This window comes from Monomorium pharaonis, unplaced genomic scaffold (assembly GCF_013373865.1).
Source record: "Monomorium pharaonis isolate MP-MQ-018 unplaced genomic scaffold, ASM1337386v2 scaffold_681, whole genome shotgun sequence".
NCBI lineage: Eukaryota > Metazoa > Arthropoda > Insecta > Hymenoptera > Formicidae > Monomorium > Monomorium pharaonis.
In genome coordinates, this window is record NW_023416002.1 from 27,214 (window position 1) to 34,580 (window position 7,367).

At 38.6% G+C, this 7,367-nt stretch overlaps 1 pseudogene; it reads right to left on the minus strand.

Annotated features, from left to right (window-relative positions):
• Positions 1-1,817: 1,817 nt before the first annotated feature.
• On the minus strand, positions 1,818-5,248 carry LOC118648773 (annotated as a pseudogene).
• Positions 5,249-7,367: the final 2,119 nt, after the last annotated feature.

Consider the following 7,367-nt stretch of genomic DNA (forward strand, 5'->3'; position numbering starts at 1 on the left):
TTTTTTGGTACAGAATAAAAAATGTCCGACATTGTCGGATATTTAATGTGAGAAACATTAGTGCTGTAAAAAAGATTTAGTCATCTTCTGGCAGAATTCATGTGTGCGACTTGCGACTTGTAAACCATATCGGCATATGTAATAGTGCACAAGTTCGTAAAAAAAAAGACACAAAATAAAACGGATTTTTTAATAAAAGCATTTCTTGTCGTTTTGTGTACTACCGTACCATTATACATGCAAAGCATATTTAATCCTCAATCTTCCTACGAATTTTACGCGACGCATAATTTGCACTTAATGGACCAATGTTGCATTTCTGTGAACAGTTTCCCCGATAAATGGCATGAGCTCTGTCGCACAAGACGCTGCGATTAGCTGTATAGTCGTGTGACATAATAAGCAATTTTTATATGCATTTGCACGATTATTCTTTAGTATTCGATGATATGAGATGTATAACGTGTAGAATAATCCCTAGCCCCGAATAGTCCTCGCGTGTTCTGCCTTGCCGCGCATTTTGTTAAATTATAGCAATACTTTTACGGTGTAAAATATATTATAAATGCGCGCGTATCCAATGAAGTAGATTATTAATAGCGTACATTATACACATACACACAAACACTAATTTGTTAGTACATTTATTCCAATGTATATAAGATTTTTCCATATTCTCTCCTTTTATATAGAATAATTTTGTTTCATAATATTTTTTCCCGTACTGTTTAAACAGAAAATATATAAATGGCTATAAATATATATAGCATAAAATATGGATTTAGTAAATTAGACGATTATAAAAATAGTAATTAATAAAACAGCATTTATGTGGACATTAATGACATAATTTCATATTTTTTAGTATAGATTTATATTTAGAACTATATACATCAATTATGAATACTCATCAATCTATATCGCAAAGAGTACATGATATATAGTCATATAGATTTTTCGAATATAAAAATTATAAGAATATGATCAGTTGTCTTAAGAGAAAAATTAAATTACGTGCATTAAGTTTCATTATTATTATGCTATATTCACCCACGTTTAATGCTTTTTAAAAATTGCACTTAACAGAAAAAATTTAATCGATTGCATATCCTATAATTTAATTAAGCAAAGCAAAAAAAACTTATCAATTATATAAAAGTTTGGAATTTTAAACATAGAGTTTATTTAATCACTCTTGTATTAGTTTAATAGAATAATTGAAATAGTAATTACTTACTTTTCAACTTATATTTACATGTGCATTTTTTTTATGTATTTTTTTTCACCTCATTACATCACATTTATTTGTTATATCGTAGTTGTTTTATCGTATTTAATCATATAATTTTTCAAAATTTTATGTTAATTCGAAACTTGAAATAATTTTTTGCATTTTAAATTGTTTCGTATATACAAATGCATTGTTTGTGAAAAAATTCTCAAATAAGATTTACCAGTATTTATACAAGAATGACTAAAATAAACGTATGTTTAAAGATGTGTCCAAATTATTAAGCTATATCTCGAGCCGAACCTCCATCCACGAGCACTCACTCGTCTTTTACTAAATCGCTCAAAATTTGGCTCGATAATTTAAACGCACCTTTATCTTCCTTAATGTTAAATAAAGCCGCTTATTACAAAAATAACCCAACTACCAAAATTCAATTTCCTATTTTAAAGCGTGCATAAGTAACGTTTTAAATAGAAAATTGAATTTTGCTAATCAACCCACTTTGCAATAAGCGCCTCAAATATAAGAGTTACATACGAGGACTGCATAACTAATTGTAAACCATTTTAATGAAATAATCATAAACTCTTCGAAAATCTATATTATAGATTTTTCTCATTAATATTGACAATATTTACCGCAGGTTTAATTCCGACACAGATTCTATCGTTTCAAAAAAATTTTTGTATCCACTAGACAACTCAGGAAGGTCACAGCAAACTGAGCAAGTTAGTTACTCAATTTGCTATGAGCTTCCTGGGCGCATGAATACGACTGTGTCTTAGAAGCGAGCTCTTATCTGTAAAGGTCTTCTCGCACTCGACGCACTTGTATGTTCTACCAGTGTGCGTAACCAAGTGCCTACTGAGACCCGACGCATGACAGAACGCCTTCGGACAAAGCTGACAATGGTGCAGTTGAATATCGTTTGGATTTAATTTTTGGTGCCGACGCATGTGCACCTTAAGTGCTTCTCGCTGCGTGAAGCTCTTCTCACAGTGCTGACACTGGAACGGTTTTTGACCAGAGTGTGTCATTAAGTGGCGAAATAAAATCTCCTTCTGTGCAAAAGCACGATGGCATATGTTGCAACCAAACGGTTTTTCGCCTGTAAGTACAGATAAAGAGATAACATTAATTGTATATTTCTTTATAAATCTAAATATTCGATGCTATTGAAAATAAATGTTTAATGCTTGTATTGAGGAGAAATAAGGATAAATACGTAAATAAAAAAATTAAATATGTCCATGATCAAGAGATTAATATAAAATAACACTAACCTGTATGTGTGCGTTCGTGTCTTACCAACGCAGATCTCGTTGGGAACCACTTTTCGCACGCCTGGCATGTAAATCCCCTCTGTGTGGAATGCACTGACTGATGGCTCTTCAGCATTGTCGGGTCGGGTAAATGCTTTCGGACACTTGTCACATTTAAATACCTTCAGTTCCGTGTTACCATCAACTGCAACACACATTTGCCATTTGTATTTTTTAAATTGCATTCTCTTCTATTACAGACAACATATATTCTCGGTATATTCTTTACCAATTGTATCACCCATTGGTTGTAACTTCAACGAATCTGGCTGATCAGTATCGTTACTGGTGACTTCCATCATGTAAACGTTTTTGTGCTGCTCGACGTTCGCTATCGCTCTCTGAACCTCTTCCGTCTCGTCATCGGACTCCTGCTCCTGCTTGATACGCGTTGTCCTTATTGTGCATCGAGCCTTCGCCGTTCGTTCCTCAGCAGGTACCAATGTGATGTTCTCTGGATCTTCTGAGATGTTCTCCTCCATCTCTGGATTTTCGGAATTCATTCCTACATATGAAACAATGACGATACATATATGTGAACCAAATATTTGTAGATGTTTATCAATATTATTACTTAGAAATGCTGATCAGTTCAGTGACAATCGCCTATCAAGAAATGAATTTGCAAACCTATTTTGTAATTCTTAAATGGACAATTTCGTTACCATTATAGCGTCACATTACGCAGCTTTCTTCCATATATTATACCTACAGAATAAATCTACCGAATTCAATTTTTACATTTGTCACTCTACATATATTAGAAAAATATTTTAGTCTAATAGAAATATTATCTCTATGAATTTAAATTCAAATTAACTGGAAACAAACAAATTGTAATAGTGTTTCTTGAAGAACAAAAACTTCTGTATAATGACGTGTAAGTGACAAGCTGCGAATTCAAACATCCTGATTTTAATCTCTTTTTAAGAAAAAATATTTAGAAAAAGCATAATAAGCTTTTAGACTGCAGTTATTTAGGTGATATTTCTTCATTATTATATTATAATACACACCCAGAATGTAGCCACCAACAAGTTCCTCCTCTGTCACCTCAATGGATCTCCATCTACTTGACTGCTGTCGCCCTTAGTTGAAACTAGATCGGCCAGCAGTGCTTGACTTGCTTGGACTTTCCCGTGCTGGACTCTTCATCCTGTTACTATCCTGACTTTCGCCTTCTTCGTCCTGCCCAGTCAATTGATGTATAACTTCATATGCTTCCTGAGTTTAGCATCTGCAGCTTGACATTTTTTCCTAAACTGATAGGACTTTCCAACTGATACTTGCAGGGATGACATATCATGTTGGGCAAGCCATCCTGTTCATAAACCTAAAACATTGATATCAAAGATCTTTAAGTTTATTAACTATGATCATATTATATAATTTACATTGTATACATGCCACATAAATTATTTATATCTCATATTACATGTATTTGCATTTTTTCAATATTTATATGGTTATTTATTTTAAAAAAATTGTAATCTAAATTATTTATAGCTGTATAAATTATAACTATATAATTATATTAAATTACTCTTAGTTTTTCAAAGAAATATTTACAGGAGCAAATTGTTGAATCGTGTACAGACTATTAATTCAAAAACATACAGTTCATCATTTATATCAATAATTATTTATCTTTCGTATAGTACTAGCGTAATAAATGCAATTAACGAGGGCCTTAAAAAAAATCCTGAATGCCATGCATACAAAGATTCATTTAGCACCGCGTCTCGGGACGATCTCCGAAGGAGCTCGGTCGTGATGGCATCGGGAGACGCCATTCGCGATTACAGATCTCTATAAATCCGTAGGGTAAACAGAAACGCAAGACTCGGATTCTAGGTCTCTGTAATGAGGCGGCGCGCGTAAAAGGCGCAGCTCGTCGATAACTCGGTAAGGCCGGTAGTTGTCTCTCGCGCGACGTCCGTTTGTACCGTTGTACGGCGTCATTCGCGCGCGCGCGTAAATACGCACATACGTATACGTATCGCACACCACCGAGGGACGTGACGTGAGGGGAGATAATGCGAGAGAGGACGCCCTGGTGCGCAGCGAGATAAACTAGATTCCTATTTTTCGTCGGGCCGCTCCGGCGGCTGATTATTATCGCCCGAATCGAACGCTACGACGCGACGCGATGACGGAACGCACGTCGCCGAGTCCGTCGCGTCCGGACGCTCTGGACTCCTCTCTTTCCATCTCTCTCTTCGCTCCTAGTCTCTGCCCCGTTGACCCACCTCGATGTTGACGCAGGAGGAGAGTATCCGCAGCGGCATCGGCACCGTCTCGTCGTCGTAGATCGGCACCATCTCCTCCTCCTTCGCCAGGCACAGCCGGCACAACTCGTTCACGTGGATGATCACGTTGCTCGGGCTGTCGCCCTTTTTCCTGCTGTACGTTTTCATCATGCGTCGCGTGCCTTTCCGGCCGCTCACTCGATCTACAATTATCTCCTCCGTTCGAAATCCCTTTTTCCCTCCCTGCTTCTCTCTCTCTCTCTCTCGCTCTTCTTTCTCCCGTCTTATGTTGCGCCTCTATCCCTGCTTCGCGCCCCCGGGACTTCCTTTCGAATTTGGCGACGGAGTTTTCCGTGAGAAATCGCAATCACCGACAGGACTCGGTCACTCACAACGGAATCTATAATGGCGGTCGTCCTCAATGGCGGGCGCGTACGCGGATTTGGCAGCATGCGCGTCTCGTAGAGAAAAGCCGACATCGATGCGCGCGCGTGTTACGGGAGTGCGAGGAAGACGCGCGATCGGGACGAGCGCGAGCGCGACCGAGAGAGGGCGAAGAATCGTCCGCGCGCGCGAAAAGATCGCGCGAACGACGGCAGCGCCGCGGCGCGGCGCGGCGTGGCTTGACACACGGCCTGTGAGGGAGGGAGAGAGAGAGAGAGAGAGAGACACGTCGGGATCGACGAGATATCTGGAGGCGAACCGCACGTTGGAGTCGGTAAGGGCGATTGCGTCCTATTGATTTCCCATTCTTCCCAACGGCGGGAAATGCGAGCCTCCCTGCCCGACCTCCCTCTGGCCGCGAAAAAATGGACACTGCCCGGCGATAAACAGCGCGGGGGCGCGCGGAGAAGAAGAGCCGCCGTGGAAAATGAAGGAGGCGGCCTCTCGTCAACACTGCGCCGCCGCCGGACGCCGTGCTCTGCTTCAGCTCTGCTCTTTCTCGATCTCATCGCCTCCTCGCTCGCCCGGACCGATGCGACGTATCGACGGATTGGCGGAGCTCGTTGGCGTCTGGTAAAATCCGCGTGCATCCTCCAGGTCCTCCAGCTGCCTCCGCGGAGGCGACCTCCGCTCGGCCGGCGATTAACTTAATCGGCAAATTAATTGAATTGTAGCTTCTGTCCCCGATATACGCGCGCGCAACGAGGAAAAAGATGACGGTTAAAACAGGTTAAAATGCATTTGAGCAAGAAAACAATCTTTATATCGAGATCGATCAAATTTATGTCAGAGTAGATCTAATTTTACGCACCGATTGATAAAATCTGACATGAAGATTTTTTTCCCGGAATCTATAAAGCGACACTTTTGCGTCGAATACCTGGAAATTCTTGTTAACTTAACAATAAAGATAATAATAACAAATTTGTTATCTCTGATTTTATTTCTTTCAGATTTAAAAAATGAGATAACAATTTTAGTGACGTCAAAGTAGTTTCATTAAGCTAATTATCAATTAGTCTATAATCGATAATCAAATTAGCGATAATCGAAGATCTATATGAATGTCAATTAAGTTACTAATTTTTGTTACATCTAAAACAACAAGATAATAATTCCATCTATGTTACAAGATGGTACAGATGTTTGTAAGTTGATCGTCGGCCAAGTTTAATTGGAGTTCGGTCGAAATCACCGTAAATTAGGTGACTGTGACGTACAATTAGTTCTCCGTCGATATCAAATTACCCTCCCGTCGCGTCTCGCCCGCAATTATACGCGTTGAAATTACTGAGTGTTGATTATCGCCGGCGGAAGTATGATGCATCGATAATCAAGCGTAGCTACCTAACGATCTTACCTTCGATACGCATTTCTGGCGTTTAGATAAATTTACCATTAGAACGCGAGTATTAAGAAAGAAATGCTTCTCTATCGGCGATTACGTAAGGTTTTTATTAACGTGTGATTTTTCTCAAATTTCAGACGCGGAGAAGGAGGAAGTTACGTTCGATTGGTTGCAGACGCCATGGTGATATCCCTTTCTCGAGATGGTAATGCAGAAATCGAGGCAAGTTGCTTGTAGATATTGTCTAAGTTCTACGCAGAAGAAATAATTGAATTAGAGGGAAAAGGAAAAGCATAACAGCAAGAGATTTTGCTCTAGGCAATTCACTGATCAAGTTAATCAAACCTGAGAATTAATTACTATTAGGCGTTTAAGCACGAAATTTTAACGTTAAAATTGTTTTACTTCGGGGGTGTTTTTCGATCAAGCTGCAATTAACTTGATTCATACGCGTGCGATTAATTTATCAATACTATATATTTTATTATATAGGTATATTAATTTCTTATTATTAAATTATATTAAAAAATAATAATTTAAAAAAAATTAGAAACGATGAATATAAAATATAGAAATTTTGCTTCAAGAGAGTAATTCTACCGCCCGTTTGGAAATTCTACCTAGGTTGTAATCAAGGTCAAGTCAGGTTTCTCATTTTTATTGAGCCCAAGTTAGGACGCCTCCTTGTCCAATATCGATTTGTTTCGCTTTTTAATCTAGGCTTACATTGTTTCAAACTGGGCAAATTTATAAAATTAGTTGAGGCCAAA